At 34.9% G+C, this 16,839-nt stretch overlaps 1 non-coding gene and 1 pseudogene across 1 annotated transcript; one reads left to right on the forward strand and one right to left on the reverse strand.

Moving 5' to 3' along the window:
- Nucleotides 1-4,606: 4,606 nt before the first annotated feature.
- Nucleotides 4,607-4,818, forward strand: LOC129516691 (small nucleolar RNA U3). The gene has a single exon (XR_008665829.1). It is a non-coding gene; the product is annotated as a small nucleolar RNA U3 (small nucleolar RNA).
- A 1,591-nt stretch (nucleotides 4,819-6,409) lies between these two features.
- The window catches only part of LOC129516437 (peroxynitrite isomerase THAP4-like), a 31,434-nt pseudogene continuing 21,004 nt past the window's right edge, over nucleotides 6,410-16,839 (reverse strand).

Genomic DNA, 16,839 nt, shown 5'->3' on the forward strand with positions numbered 1-16,839 from the left:
TTTTTTTAATGACTTTATTTATTCATGAGAGATACAGAGAGAGAGACAGAGACAGAGGCAGAAAGAAAAGCAGGCTCCATGCAGGTTGCTGGATGCAGCACTTGATCCTGGGACTCCAAGATCACACCCTAAGCCAAAGGCAGATGCTCAACTACTGAGCTACCCAAGCGTCCCTTCTAGCTTTTAATTACTATAAATATCATGCAATATTTACAGTAGTAGCATTGCTACAGTAATGCTGCTCCTCACCTCTGCCTTTTTCCTTAATACAAATTATTAGAAGTGAATGAATCAATATATATGACTATTTTTAATGATAATGATGCATTTTTTTCTTCAAGAAAATATATCGATTTACAGCTGGAAAAATATTTTATTAGAATCATTGTTTCTCTAGACCCTGATTAACAGTATTCGAGCCCTTTCAAACATCTTTGGTGGGATGCCTGGGTGGCTCAGCGGTTGAACATCTGCCTTAGGCCCAGGGTTTAATTCCAAAATCCGGGATTGAGTCCCATATCAGGCTCCCAGCATGGAGCCTGCTCCTCCCTCTGCCTGTGTCTGTGCCTCTCTCTCTCCCTCTCTCTCTCTCTGTGTCTCTCATGAATAAATAAATAAAATCTTAAAAAATATAAAACATCTTTGCTAATTTCAAAGATTAACATTCTAGAAATACTGGGTAAATTCTCGTAAGAGACAACCAGCTCTTCCTAAACCCAGAATAGGAAGCCTGATGTATCACATGGTCATGCAACTCCAAATATAGCTGAAGGGAGTGGGACTGTGAGGCAACTGGCTCAACACAAGTTATATTCAACAGATTTTTCTTCAGTCAGTAAAACTCAGACCTGAAAACTAGGTGACTTAACAGGAAAGTCTAAGCCAGGTATCATTACTGACCAAGAATTAATGTTACTTTTATGAAAGTCATAATTGACCATGTGCAATTAGATGAGTGGAGAAGTGGATCTTCAGAAAAACAGTGAAGTAGATGCACTTAGATAAAGAGCAAAAGAACAAAAGAGTGAGGTTCCGGGAGGATACAGAAAGACAAAGGGAGCGACCGATTGATGTTTTACTACTTAACTGAATCCTGAGTAGTCTTCCTAATGATGAATTCCATGAAATTATTCTATATCTTTTATTTTTTTATTTAATTTTTTTTTGCTTGCCACAAGTGTACCTACTGTCACCATACAACACTATTACCGTATCATTGACTATATTCCCATGCTGTGCCTTTTATTCCCATGATTTGTTTATTCCACAACTGGCAGCCTGTACCTCCCACTGCCGTTCACACATTTTGACCAACCGCCTACTTCCATCTCCTCTGATAGCCACCAGTGTATTCTCTGTATTTACAGGCTTGACCCTGTTTTTTGTTTGTTTCTTCATTCATTTGTTTTGTTTTTTTAGATCCCATATATGATTGAAGTCATATGGTATTTGTCTTTCTCAGTCTGAATTATTTCATATAGCATAATACCCTCTAGGTTCATCCATGTTGTCTCAAGTGGCACAATCTTGTCCTTTTTATGGTTGAATAATATTCCATTGTGTGTGTGTGTGTGTGTGTGTGTGTGTGTGTATCACATCTTCCTTATCTATTTATCAGTATACACTTAGGTTGACTCCATATCTTGGCTATTGTAAATAATTCTGCAATAAACATAGGAGTGAATATATCTTATATATTTTCAAATTAGTGTTCCTGTTTTCTTTCAGCAAATATCCAATAGTTGAATTATTGAATCATACGGTGTTTTTATTTTTAATTTTTTAAAGGAACTTCCATAGCATTTTTCACAATAGCTATTATCAATTGACATTCCCACCAACAATGTATAAAGGTTCTTTTTTCTCCACATTCTTGCCAGCTTTGTTATTTATCTTTTTTATTTTACCCATCTAGCAAATATGAGCAGTGGTTGTGGTTTTGATTTGCATTTTCCTGATAATTAATGATGTTGAGCATCTTTTCACGTGTCTGTTGACCATTTATATGGTCTTTGAAAAAACATCTGTTGAGCTCCTCTGACCATTTTTAAAACCATATTGTTTATTTTTTTGTTGTTAAGTCATAAATTCTTTATATATTTTGGACATTAACTTCTTGTCAGATATATTATTTGCAAATTATCCCATTCAGTACATTGCCTTTTGTTTTGTTGATGGTTTCTTTCACTGTGCAAAAAGTTTTTTATTGTGCTGTAGTCTCAATAGTTTTTGTTTTTGTTTTTGTTTCTATTTCCCTTGCCTGGGAGACATATTTTAAAAATGTTTCAATGGCTGATGTCAAAGAAATTACCACCTGTGTTCTTTTCTATGACTTTTATTGTTTCAGGTCTCACATTTAGGCCTTTAATCCATTTTGAGTTTATTTTTATGTGTGGTATACGAAAGTGGGCAGTTTAATTCTTTTGCACATAGCTGTTCAATTTTCCCAGCACCATGTGTTGATGACATTGTCTTTTCCCCATTGTATATTATTGCCACCTTTATCATAGATTAATTGGCCATGTAAGTGTGAGTTTTTTGCACTCTCTTTTCTGTTTTACTGATTGCATGCGTGTGTGTATGTGTGTGTGTGTGTGTGTGTGTGTGTGTGCTAGTATCGTACTGCTTTGTAGTATATTTTAAAATCTGGGGTTGTGATACCTGCCTTTGTTCCTCTTTCCCAATATTGCTTTGGCTATTCAGAGTCTTCTGTGGTCCCATTGTAGAATTTGTTTCAGTTCTATGAAAAATACTATTGGTATTTTGAAAGGGATTGCATTAAATCTGTAGAGTGCTTTGAGTAATACGGACATTTTAACAATATCATTTCTTCCAGTCCATGAGAATGGAATATCTTCTCATTTGTTTGTGTTATCTTCAGTTTCTTTCATCAGTGTTTTATAGTTTTCAGAGTACAACTCTTTCATATCCTTGGGTAAGTTTGTTCAGAGTATTTTATTCTTTTTAATGCAAAGCAAGTGGAATTGGTTTCTTAATTTCTCCTTCTGCTACTTTGTTATTAATGTATAGAAATGCTACCAATTTATGGGTATTAATTTTATATCTTGCAACTTAACTGAATTCATTTATTACTCTTAATAGTTTTTTGGTGGAGTCTTCAAGGATTTTATGCATAGTATCATGTCATTTGTAAATAGTGACAGTTTAACTTTTCCTTACCAATATGGATATCTTTTATTTCTTATTCTTGCTTCATTGCTGTGACTAGTCTTCAAGTACTATGTTAAATAATAATGGCAGGAATGATTATTATTGCCTTGTTCTTGATCTTAGAGGGAAAGTTCTGTTTTTCAACATTGAGTATGACATCAGCGGAGGATGTTTCATATGTGGTCTTTATTATTTGAAGTATGTTCCCTTTAAACCTACTTTGGTGAGAGTTTTTATCATGAATGGGTGTTGAATCTTCTCAAATGCTTTTTCTGTATCTATTGAGGGGATCACATGAATTTTATCTTTTATTTTGTTGCTATCATTTATCACATTGATTGATTTGCAAATATTGAACCATAATTGGCCCCTGGAATAAATCCCTTTTAATCATGATGAATGATCCTTTTAATGTATTGTTGAATGTGGGTTGCTAATTTTTTGTTGAGTACTTTTGCAAATATATTGATCAGGGATATTGGTAAGTAGTTTTATTTTTTTATGGTGTCTTTGTCTGGTTTTGGTATCAGGGTAATGCTGGACCTGGAGAGTACATTTGGCAGCTTTCCTTTCTCTTCTGTTTTTTGGAAGAGTAGAATAAGTATTAATTTGTCTTTAAATGTTTGAGAGAATTCACTTGTAAATCTATCTGGTCCTGGTTTAATTTCATCACTAATAACCTGTTCAGATTTTCTATTTCTTCCTGGTTTAGTTTTGGAAGATTATGTGTTTCTAGGAATTTATCTATTTCTTCTAAGATTGTCTAATTTGTTGGCATAATTTTTTATAGTATTCTCTTATAATTCTTTATATTTCTGTGGTGTCAGTTGTTACTTCTCTTTCACTTCTTATTTTATTTATTTGAGCTCTTTCTCTTTTTTGCTTGATGATTCTGGCTAAGGTTTATCAGTTTTATCTTTTCAGAGAACTAACTCTTGATTTCATTGGTTTTCTTCTATGTTTTAAATATCCACGTCATTTATTTCTGCTCTAATCTTTTTTATTTCCTTTCTCCTACTCATCTTGAATTTTGTTTGTTCTTCTTTTTGTAGTTCCTTAGGGGTAAGATCAGATTGTTTATTTGAACTTTTTCCTGTTTCTTGGGGTAGGCCTGTATCACTGTCCTTTTTGATTGAGCTTATGAACAGCCTGTATTTTTTAACCTTTGACATAGTGGTGTTCTTTAAGACATATTTATTAACAGATAAAATAGGGAGGCAAGGAGAGATTATTTGACCCTAAATTTCTAATCAGTATTTTCAGCAATCATCTTACTTATGTGAGATGTGAACTAATACAACCATTTGCTGGGCAATCTAGGATTTCCTACATTTTAGGTGAACATATTAGAGTTGCTGTGACCATCATTCCAGAGGAACAGAAGGTCTGGGTAGAGTCTCTTATGGGAAAAATGATATCACTGAAATGCTGTGGATGGACTGTTACAGAGGAAAGTCAGGGCCATGCTGTTCAGATATCGTTGAAAGATATCTTTTTGAAAGAAAGGATCACAAGGAGGAGGCTCAGTGTTCTCTCCTGAGCATGAAGCTGTCTTTAGATGTTGCTTCTGCAAATGCCTATTGACATTGATGATTGTACTTTTCCTCCTTTGGAGGAGTAAGAGGAAGAGGAGACAGTCTGAGTGGTTTCTGTTAAAAAAAAGAATAAAAAAAGAAAGAATGGAAAGATTAGCTAGCTAATATTAATTAGAAAATCCCCATGGTAACAGAAATAGAAATATGGGTTGTCTTGAGCCTATCAGTGGAGCTGTTGATGGAGATAACAATGATGATAAAATGTTTTTTGAGAGAATGTACTTGCTGCACATCACGTTTTGTTGCTCATTGCAAAAACATAGGATGTCAAGGAGCCTAGTTTTCTGGGTTTTTTTTTTGTTGTTGTTGTTGTTGTTGTTCTACATATCTGTATGCATTTTAGTAAGTCAGTTAACTTTTTATAAATTATTTTCTTCCTTTAGTTAGTTGGGAGAAAAGTATCTGATCTCCCTATTTCACAAATTCATTTATTAGAAAAAAAATGAAGGTTCTAAAAATGTTCTAAAAATTTAAAGCACTATTATCATTGATATATTTTTATATGGGAGAGGCCATCTTATTGAATTTGACCACTGTTACTAGATGGTCATGTTAACACTGAAGTTCACAGTAAATCCTGCACAATTCATTCTGAAAAGGTTAGGAGAATACTGATGAGTGCTTATTGTTGAGCTTGGAAGTTAATAACACGCTAAAACCTACTATTAACACTTCAAAAACTGCAAAAATGTATACTTGGCAATAGGTTTTGGCCAGTTGACATTCAGTTATTTTCAGCTGGCTGAACATGGCTAAATTTTTAACTTCATATATTTTTCTAAATTAAAAAAATTCTTGAATGTTTTTAATCAAGATCATAGTTAGTCTTTTATTTCAACTAGTCCAATTAGCTAATGGAGCATACTCTAGCAGTAGGATGACTGATCAGATAACAAAATAATAGGAAGGTAAAAATATATTTCCTAGCAATTATTCCATCAGATATTTTAATCCTTACTAGATACTTTTAGATATGCTTGTCTGAGTGACTATTTCAGATTAATAATTGCTTCATTTTTATATTATTTTGACATCAAACAGACTATTTTTGTTTTTTTTTTAAACTGACTATTTTTGAAGATGATTTGCATTGTCTTGATGACATTGCTACTAGTTCAAAGTATGTCAGTATTATTCTGATCTTACAATTGCTATAAAATATAATTTAATGTCATGATTCTGTATTGCATTAGTATATATTTTTGATTCATAAAATAATTCTAAGAACAATTATGAGAAAGTGAAAAGGTTTAATTTTTCTGAATATTTCATTATTCAGAAATACTAATGAACATGGCTGTTAGCCAAATTCTTGCATCAAGACCTGTATAGCAGTATTAAATCATAGCTAGAAACTTAAAATAATATTTGTAGTAATAAGCATGGAAGTAATTAGTTTTATATATTCTAAATTTCATTCTAATAATAAAAATCATTTAAATCATTTATCTGTATGGACTCCCTTCTTTTTATAAAAAAGAAAAGTCTTTTATTTGTTTTTTCTATATTATTACAGGTACAAGTGGTGCAACACTCTTGAACCTGTGGAGAACTGTGGTCACACCTGTTGTGGGGCATCTACTGAGATGGTTTCATGACACACAGGTGACCAGGCCCCACCCAGGACAAAGTTCTACTCTGCATCAGGATGTCACCTTCTAATAGGTAATGTGAAGATGCTGAGTCATGGGTTGGGTAGTAGTTGCCATGGAGACTGACTGTTCAAGTTTGCCTTCAACCTGAATTTTCACGTTATCTGACCCACATGGAGCTCCTTGGCAAAGGCAGCCTGGTGATGGAGTGGGATGCCAAGCACAGCTCCTACTGGTTCACTTCACCGTCCACCTCTATAGTACCTGAGGTCTGGGTACTAAAGGCCTTCTTGTTGGTGTCAGGCTTCGGGTGGATGAAGGTACACTCCCTATGCATGGTTTATATGTCAGGGTGGAAGGCATCAAATCAGAAGTTCTACATGGACTGGCCCACATTGGAGATGTGTACCTCTTCTAGTTACTAGAAGAGTTGTAGCATCAGGTAGGTCCCAGTGGATGGATCTGGCATCCAGATACTGACCATCAGGACAGTGGCTCCATCACTGGGTTCATCTTGGGGGGTCCACAGCTAGGGGCAGCAGGCTGCTCAGTAGGTACTCACTTAAGCAGCTCCAGCTTCTCCTGAAGCTTGTGCACCTGGCTGTTAGATTGGCTGACTCTCTGTGACAGGGTCTTCTGCTCATCATTCTCTACTGCTCCTATAGGCAGCATACTTGGCTCTTGATCCACTGGGTGAAGCAGAAGGAGTGTAGCAAGTTGATGAGTTTGTGGGCCGCCAATGCTGACATGATGATCTTGGTGGTGGACATGGTGCTGGCCATTGCTGTGCTCAGTTCAGCTGAGCACAGTTTGCATGGCTGGCTTTGGCACAGTTTGCATGGCTGGCTTCAGGGTGATGTCTGTCAGAGGAGCAGAGGGGCTCTTGGAGGGCTTCTGAGACATTGCTGTGAACAGCAATGCAGGGGACTCCAAGTCAAGCCCTTATCACACCCCAGCCTAGTCCTGCTGCAGCCAGTTTATATGTCTTTCAGTCGACAGGCTGAGTGTGCTTGGAGAATGAAAGGAGCCAATAAATTTGTATACCTCAGATTATGGGGACAGGTAAACTCATCCATAGAAATAGCACTTTCATCTACCAGGGCCCTTCCCAGGGAGGTGAAGTTCTCACTGCCAGCATCTACAAAAGATGAGTTTGCTTCTCCTTGGCTGCCTGACTCTGTGGTGGCTAGTCTCCTGGATTTCCTTCCAGAGACTGTTGTGTCTGTTCCTGACAACTTCCTAGGCTGCCCTGGGTGCAATGCTCAGTCCTTTCCCCTTAACATGATTGTTTCCCCTTAATATATGTCTTTTCATATAATTCCCCCACTACATTTTAATGTTGTTGTACTCTCATGTTTCATTTTGAAATAATTTAAATTTTTTTAGAAGTACAATTAATTCTGCATGAAGTACCTAGATTCTTTTCTATAAAGCTCTTATAAGGATAATTCTATTATATATAATTAATATCAAAATTATAGTCATTTCCTATTACCCTTTTAATCAACATCATCCATAATACAAAACATGTAAGACCTAATTCTACAGTTAAAATCCCCAGTTTAGTCGGAAAGTTGCATCTTGCCATGAACTTAAACAGATGTGGAATTTAAAAAAAGAAAAGGTAAAATTAATTACCAACAAGAGTGAAAATATTTTAACTGGAAAATGTCATAAAGCCATGTGAACGTCAGTGCTTTCTTCTCTCCTCCACATCTAACAAAAATTCAGAAAGTGAGTCATGAAAACAACTAAAATATCAGGCTAAGTCATTTCACAAGTAATTATTTTTTTCTCTCAGTGACTTTGTAAAATTTTTATAATATTTTCATTTTAACCAATAAATTAAGTTTTATTCTTTGGAATCTTTAACATCAAGTAAAAAAATAAAACATTAACTAGAAGATTATAGACTCTCTGGGAAATTGCTTACATGCATTAGTGTTGGAGTTATTCAGAATATAGTGGAAGCTCCATTGAAAATTTCTCCTCAAGAGAATTACCTTATAAGTTCTGTGATTTTACAAGATGGTTCTGGCCCATGGTGAGGATGGTTTGGTTGGGGAAGAGTTTGAGGGAGGGAAATACATGTGTTAGTCTCAACCATCTAGTCAAGAAATATCAAGGCCTAGATCTTCTAGGATGATGATGATGTAAATTGATAGTAGAGATAGTACAACAGAAAATATGGAAGGACTTAGCTACCAATTTATTTGGTAGAATAAATGTTGAGATTATTTTTTTCTCCAATGACATTAGAAGAAGGATAGCTAAAGTATAACCAAGAGAAGCAAAACAGGCTTGAAAGTGGATCAGTGGGATGAAATAATTATTAGGTGGGTAAAAATGGAATTGGAGGCATTGCCAATGTGCAAGATGATAAATAAAAGTATTTAAAGTAATGGTATTAGATAAATTAGGGATTGAATAGAAAGGAAAAGTAAGAAGACCTAAAACTGTTCAGAGTTAAGATAAAATCAAAATACCATGTAGAAAGATAACAAAGGGCAGAACCCTATAGATGATGGTGCCTTTGGTGACAGGGGAAAAAGGATGGAAAATTGAGGAAAGATAATGCTATTTGTTTAGAGGTAGGCTGAATTTAAAATAATTGTAGTGGATGTTTGAAGATTTAGTGGAAACATGTTGGTATGGCAAACTAAAGGAGAGAGGAGGTGATAAAATAGGAGCAAGAGGAGTAGATTACTTCCTCGAAGAGTTTGGAAGAGAAAATATAGAGGCCTTTTAAGATGTACTGCCCTTTTTGCTGCTTCCTTCGCTCTAGGTTGGGATCAGCGTATGTTCCAACAGAAAGGACAAAACTGTGAGGAGGAAACAGTGACAGTCTGAGGAGTAGAGATTAGGAGTACAAGGAATGTGTAGCATTCAGAGCACACAGAGATCTCAGGAAGGGCTTCCATAGCAAAGCTGGTAGGTTTGGGTTTAATCCTTTCAAATTTATTAGGGGTGGATCACAACTCTAGAGAGGACAGAATGGAAGAGGTGCTGCCCATCTTCTCTTCATAACTTCAGATCTATTTTCCCTTGTCTGCACCCTCCCTGTTGGAGGAGGGCAGGGACAGATAGTTCATATGGACCACCTCTGTGGGCCAGTGTAAGGCACCAGCAGGAGATGTCTACAGGTTAGGGGAAGTAAGATGGGCTGTTGACTGCTTGACTCCCTTGCTAGTGTGCAACCAGTTGGCTGAATTCCCCTCAAGCCAGCTGGGGTCTGGCTACCCTCCTCAGGCACATGACTCTGAATTCTGGTGACTCTAAGATCAAAGGGTTGTGAAGTCTCAGATCAGTTAACAACAACAGCCTATATACTAGCCTCCTGCCCACATCTCTAGGAAATAATTCCCCTACTAATCTTTCCTCACATTTTCCAATTTTGAATGTGTCATCTGTTTTATATAATATTATAATCAATAAATACAGTGTTAGCATTAGAAAAAAAAACAAGAGGAAGGAGCAGCAAATCTACAAAATGTCTTGAGTATAGTGAGTCAGAGCGTGGATTCTGGATGAGATGAATATAGGAGAGGAAAGTTTTGTTTAGGGAAGCTTGTCAGAAATCAGTTCTTTTGGATAGTATTTAGGCTATTTTTCATAAAAATTCTGTCATCTTGTAGCCTTTACATATATTCACATAATTATTGACTTAGAACTTGAATTTTGAGACTTAAATGATCATATGTGGTTTAAAAAACAGCAGTCACAAACCTCTCATGGTTTACATAGCCCTAATATAAAGGGGTTGTACAATTTAAACAAAATAAAACACTCCTAGTCTAGAAACCCTCTCCTGCCATAGAGATTTTTACTCTAATGTGGGTTTTGGCCAAATTATCATAAATTATATCACCTTTGAACCAGGCTAAGCTTAATAAGTCATTAAGCAAATATTTATCAAGTACAATCGTGGCCTTGGAGATAATAGAAAGTAAGATAGAAAATGTATTTATACCCGTGAGACTTTTAGCCTAATTGAAAGAAGGATAACAAATAGTAAATGGATAAATAAGGTAATTTTAGCTAGTGTTGAATTCTACGAAGAACCCAGGGAATATGATGCTTAAAGAAGATTTTGCCAACACCAGAGCTGAGGCCTAAAGGAAAATAAAGTATGAACCTTGCACACATCCTGTGCTTTAAGAAAAGAGAAGAGCTTAGCACGAAGTGCCATGTCATTAAGACTTTGGTGTGCTGGGATCCCTGGGTGGCGCAGCGGTTTGGCGCCTGCCTTTGGCCCAGGGCACGATCCTGGACCCCGGGATCGAATCCCACGTCAGGCTCCCGGTGCATGGAGCCTGCTTCTCCCTCTGCCTGTGTCTCTGCCTCTCTCTCTCTCTCTGTATGACTATCGTAAATAAATAAATAAATAAATTAAAAAAAAAAAAAAAGACTTTGGTGTGCTAGAGAAGCAAGAAGGCCATTATTGCCAGAGAACTAAGCATTAGGAGACAAATCCAGAAAAATATTTGGGGACAGGTCACCATGACCATTTAGGTCTTGGTAAGAGGTTTGGAATGTATTATAACTGTACAGAAATCTCCTGAAGGGTTCAGGCACAGTGGTGTATTATTTATTTTAATTTTTAAATATATTTTTCCTGCTGCTATGGGAAGCACAAATTGTAGGCAAACAAGAGCAGAAGCAGAGACCCAATGAAGTTATTTGCAATACTATCAGTAATAATGATATTTGAATGTTTACTCTTGTAAAGCACAGCATTATCTCATTTAACCTCCAAACAGCCAATTTTTTTAAAAGACATTTTTAAATTTAAGAGTGAGGGAGATTGAGGAGGGGCAGAAAGTCTCAAGCAGACTGCACTGAGACTAGAGCCTAATGTGGAGCTTGATCTCATGACCCTGAGATCATGACCTGAGCTGAAACCAAGAGTTGGGTGCTCAACTGACTGCACCATTCAGGTGCCCCCAAACAGCTTATGTTTTAGGTTACTATTATTGCAATTTGGAAATGAAGCCATGCACGAGCGGTAACCTCTTTGATATCAGTTAGAGCAACTTTTTGCTAGATACATCTCCTAAAGCAAGGGAAACAAAAGCAAAATTGAACTATTGGGATTTTATCAAGATAAAGTTGCACAGTGAAGAAACAGTCAAAACTAAAAGGCAACCTTTGGAATGGGAGAAGATATTTGCAGATGATATATCTAATAAAGGGTTAGTATCCAAAATATATAAAGAACTTATGAAACTCAACACCCCAAAACCAATAACCCAATTAAAAAATGGGCAAAAGACATATTTCCAAAGAAGACATATAGATTGTCAACAGACACATGAAAGATGCCCAACATCACTCATCATCAGGGAAATGCAAATAAAAACCATGATGAGATATTACATCACACCTGTCAGAATAGCTAAAATTCACAACACAAGAAACAATTGGTGAAAGGAGGTTGTGGAGAAAGGGGGACCCTCTTCCACTGTTGGTGGGAATGCAAACTGGTACAGCTACTCTGGAAATCAGTATGGAGATTCCTCAAAAAGTTAAAAATAGAATTACTCTAAAATCCAGCAATTGCACTACTAGATATTTATCCAAAGAATGCAAAAATACTGATTCAGAGGGGGCACACCCACCCCAATGTTTATAGCAGCATTGTATATAATAGCCAAATTATGGAAGCAGCCCAACTGCCCATTGACTGATGAATGAATAAAGAAGAGACAGTGTGTGTGTATATATATATATATATCCAATGGAATATTACTGAGCCATGAAAAGAATGAAATCTTGCCATTTGCAACAACGTGAATGAAGCTAGAGAATATTATTCTAAGCAAAATGAGTCAGAGAAAGACAAATACCATGAGTTCACTCATAGATGGAATTTGAGAAACATATCAGATGAACATGGGGGATAAAAGAGAAAAAGGAAAAATGATAAGAGAGCCTTTTAGCTCTAGAGAACAAACTGAGGGTTACTGGAGGGGAGATGAGCAAGGGGATGGGTTAAATGGGTGATAGGGATTAAGGAGGGAACTTGTTTAAATGAGCACTGGGTGTTGTATATAAGTGATGAATCACCAAATTCTACATCTGAAACTAATATTACACTGTACATTAAGTAACTGAAATTTAAATAAAGACTTGGGGGAAAAAAAGAAATGAAGCCATGGAGGTACAGAGGAACCAAACAAATTGCTGTTCATCATAAAGTTAGCATGTGATAGAGCCCAAGAAAAACCAAGTACTAGAACACCAGAGCCTTCTTTGCCACCACACTGTGCTCATAAATTCGAATTTGTATTTATTAGAGTTGGCTATAACCGAATTAACAATATTAAAGTCTTCAAAAGTAATATTCTGTGAAAACCATTGTTAGTGAAAAATGCTAGAGATAGAAAATACTAACATTTACAGCAATGAAGAGTGAGATGAGACACTGACTAATCAAACCTTAAAATGTTCAGGACAACCCATTTCCTTATGAAAGCTTTCCTTTATCTATATCTTAGCCAGTGTTTATATATCTCACCTCTGTTTTTCTTGCAAACATCTATTTTAAGCCATATATTCTTTAAGAATGCTAGATTATTTGAAATTTCAGTGATCTCATCTTAAAAGCTTAGAGAGTCCAATATAGATATTCCCCACATGAAAAGATTAAAATATATCCCTACTCCAATGACTCTTCAGCCAAGAATTTTCCTTTTTAAAGCACTTCCAAAAATAAAATTTGGATGAGGTTTACAAAGCATACTTGTCTGGTAACATAAATGGCAAGTGAAAAAGGGGTGGTGAATGGCTAACAGCATGTTCATTAAAGATGACAATATGTAGTTTAGTCACTTGTGGCCAAGAAATACACCTCCAGACAAAGCAGTAATGACCCAGAAATAGCTGGGTGCCCAGAAGCCAGCAGATACACATATACAAGTTAACTAAATGATCTACAATGCATCCTTTTACTTTGGCCCTTCTAAACCTCATAGTGTGAGTCTGTGCACATGATTTGGACAAGATGGGTAAGTACTTTGGAGATGACCAAGATTGGTGATAATTAATGTTCCTGCTCTTACCAAGGAAGTATATGCCAAATGAAATGTTGTCTAACAAGATTTACCAAGCTTTTTTTTTTGAAACATACATGAAATGAGAAAAAAATAGATATTCACATTTTTAACATAAACATACCTCCAGATTGGATACAAGACCATCTACAGAAAAAGTAAAGCTCTGTCTGTACCTCTTTTAAGTAAGTGTTCATTTAAAATGGTAGTAATGTAGTTAAAGAATTTCTGACTAAGGTAAAACTTAAAGCAATTTTATTGACCAAGTCCTAGAAATGGATATTGGCCTTTAACAAAATAACTTCTGGCAATTCTTCCTACCTTTTGATAGATAGTTTTTATTTCCCTCTGTTATGCCTCCACTTTAGAAGTCACAAGACAATTATAAAATGTCATCAAGATTGAAGAGCAAGTAATATTCTTTTAAACTGTTAGAAAGGTCTACTAGCTATATGAATTCAGAAATTTTTTTGGCTTTCAAATTGGAAACTTGGAAAATCTTATGTTAAACTATGCCTTACAAAAGCAATGCAGTTAGTAATTAACTAGTAAAATTAAGTGGTAATTATGAATACTGCTAATTTTTAAAAATTGCACTAAGATTTTAGTACTTTAAAACAGGTTTAGGCAGTGAATAAAGAATTATAAAAGTAATAGAAGTTAAAGCTTATATATAATTTAAAATGCATTATTTTCCTTAAAAAGCAGTATTTTTGCATAATTAAAGTAAAAATGCATTGTCCGTTGTTCTCTCTCATGACAACAATATCTATCTGTAAATTTTTTTTTTAAGCAGAGAAAGTGAAATTATCCTTATCAAAACTATGGTTGTAAAACCCTGTGGCACTTAAAGTTAATAAACAGAAGAAAAATGGACCTTAGGAAAGCTCTCTACAGAATAATGCTCTTTGAATAAAGTAGAGGTCAAAATATGTAATCATATATTTTGCATCAATTTGATTTTAAAAGACAATAAAAAGCCCAATTTAAAGGTGACAAGTTTAATTCCAATATACAAGTAATGATTTTTTAAGAAATCTGTTTATCTCTGCTGTCTTTCTTCCTGCTTTTAAATTCATTTTAATTTTCATTATATTTTTATTTGAGCATTGTTGATGCACAATGTTCCATTACTTTCAGGTGTACAACATAGCGATTCAACATCTCTCTACGTTATGCTGCACTCTCACCACCAGTGTTAGCTCCCACTACCATCCATCACCATACAACTCTGTTTCTTTTTTCTATTACTATTTCCTTCACTTAGAACTCAGCAGAACTCTTGACAAGATTTGTAAGGGATATCATATGGGAGCAGATAAAACTATTTTCAAATGACTATTCTCTTGAAAAGATTTTTTTTACTGTAAAGTTCAGGCTAAAAATTGTAGTGAAACTCAAAAGTTCTTGAGGCATTTTTATATTGCTGTTTCAGATGCTCAGTGACACTCATGGATGGAAGACCCTGTAAGATTGTGGCAGGAGAAAATAAGACCTTTGGGATCAGACCTGTGTTTTAATTCTAGAGCAAAAGTAACACCCTCCAGTTTTTTTTTTTCCTCCAGTTTTTTTAAAGCAAATTGAAATGAACATGTTGGCAGTTTTTTGGATAAATTATTTAAATCCTAGTGACTCCAGTAAACTCGCTTTTTAAAAAATCATCAATTAACTAGGTTGTTTTACTCGTAAAATGGTATTATAATTTGACATGTGGTTTTAAAAATGATATGCAGGAAAAGTTTGGAAACCATAAAAAAATTATATTTTTCTCTAGATTATGGAGACCATTATTGTAAAGATCTTTTATATTTGGTCCAAAATGTGGAAATTCAGACATCATCTAAATACCAGAACTTATCTCCAGTTTGAAGAAAATGCTGTTGAAGTGGTAAAAGTGTCTCTGTATAGGTAATGTTGAATAGATAATTTGTTGTAAACACTAACATATGAAATATTTTATCATTTCTTATTTCTTCATTTCTTTCTTCCTTCATTTGTTCATTAAAAAAATATTTATGTTATGTTCAATATAGTCCAGATCTGTACTAAATGCTAGAACATCTGGGAGATTGACATTTTAAAAGATAATAAGAAAAAACATTATGAGGATTTTAGCAGAAAAAAATACCAAGAGAAACAAATGTTATTGCTGGGAAAGAACATTCAGACGAATTTGTTTTTCATGGTTTGTTCAGTCACTCAATCATTCAACAAATATTTATTGACCAATTAGTGTATGTCAAGCATACTGCTAGATACTAGGTCTGTGTCCAACTTTGTCTTTTATTACTTCATCTGTGTCTTTTCGTCTCACTAATTGCATATCACATTTACCTTATTTTGAGTCAAAATGTTTATATGAATTTTGACAATGGAGAAAGGTCTGTTTTGTCTTTTTGTCTTCTTTGCCTAACTTAAAAAAATAATAATAATCTGCCAAACACCTTGATGTTTTTACAGCCCTACCTTGTGATTGAGGGTCTTCCTTAAGGAATACTGCTTCTCAAATTCAACCCTGTAACTAGGGATTCCATTCTATAAATTGTGTGTAGTAGAATTCCTTTTTGCAAATCTCAAAAGAAAAATATAAGTGGCCAATATGCAGAATGTTCTACATCTTAATGCAAAATGTTTGACATACCTAAAATTTTGTTGATCTTATTTAATTATTAAATTAATTTATTTAATTATGATGAGATACCTTTTTTTTTGCCATCAGTTGAGGATGGTTAAAAACAATACTATCTAGAGTTTGTGAAGCTTTAACGACACTGGCATGTTTATATACTAATGGTAAGATCAAAAACAATAATAATGAAATCAGTTTGATAAGACATTCTAAATCGACAGTTTTTTCGCTTTTTAAAAATTTTTTAACTTCTAAAAAGTTTGTATTAATTATTATATTAATTTTGGTTAGTTAAATACAGTGTAATATTAGTTTCCAAGGTACAATTTAGTGATTTAACATTTCCACACTACACTGGGTACTCATCATAACAAGTGCCCTCCTTAATCCCCATCCCTGTTTCACCCATCCCCCACTCCCTTCCCCTCTGGCAACCATCAGTTTGTTCTCTTTAGTTAGGAGTCTGTTTCTTGTCTTGTGTCTCTCTATTTTTTCCCCTTTTGCTCATTATTCGTTTCACAAATTCCACATACAAGTGAAATCATGTGGTATTTGTCTTTCTCTGACTTATTTCACTTGGCTTATTTTTACGTATTTCTCTTTCTCCGTCCACATCATTGCAAAAGATAAGATTTCATTCTTCGTTTATGGCCAAGTAATACTCCTGTGTATGTGTATATACTATATATGTGTATATATGTGTAAATATATGTATATATATGTGTGTGTGTGTATAATTGTTTTGAGGGGCAGAATAACTTTTAATTTTTTTAAATGAATACACCAGTGCTGCCAGCATT

Source organism: Nyctereutes procyonoides, unplaced genomic scaffold (assembly GCF_905146905.1).
Source record: "Nyctereutes procyonoides isolate TBG_1078 unplaced genomic scaffold, NYPRO_anot_genome, whole genome shotgun sequence".
NCBI classification, from domain to species: domain Eukaryota; kingdom Metazoa; phylum Chordata; class Mammalia; order Carnivora; family Canidae; genus Nyctereutes; species Nyctereutes procyonoides.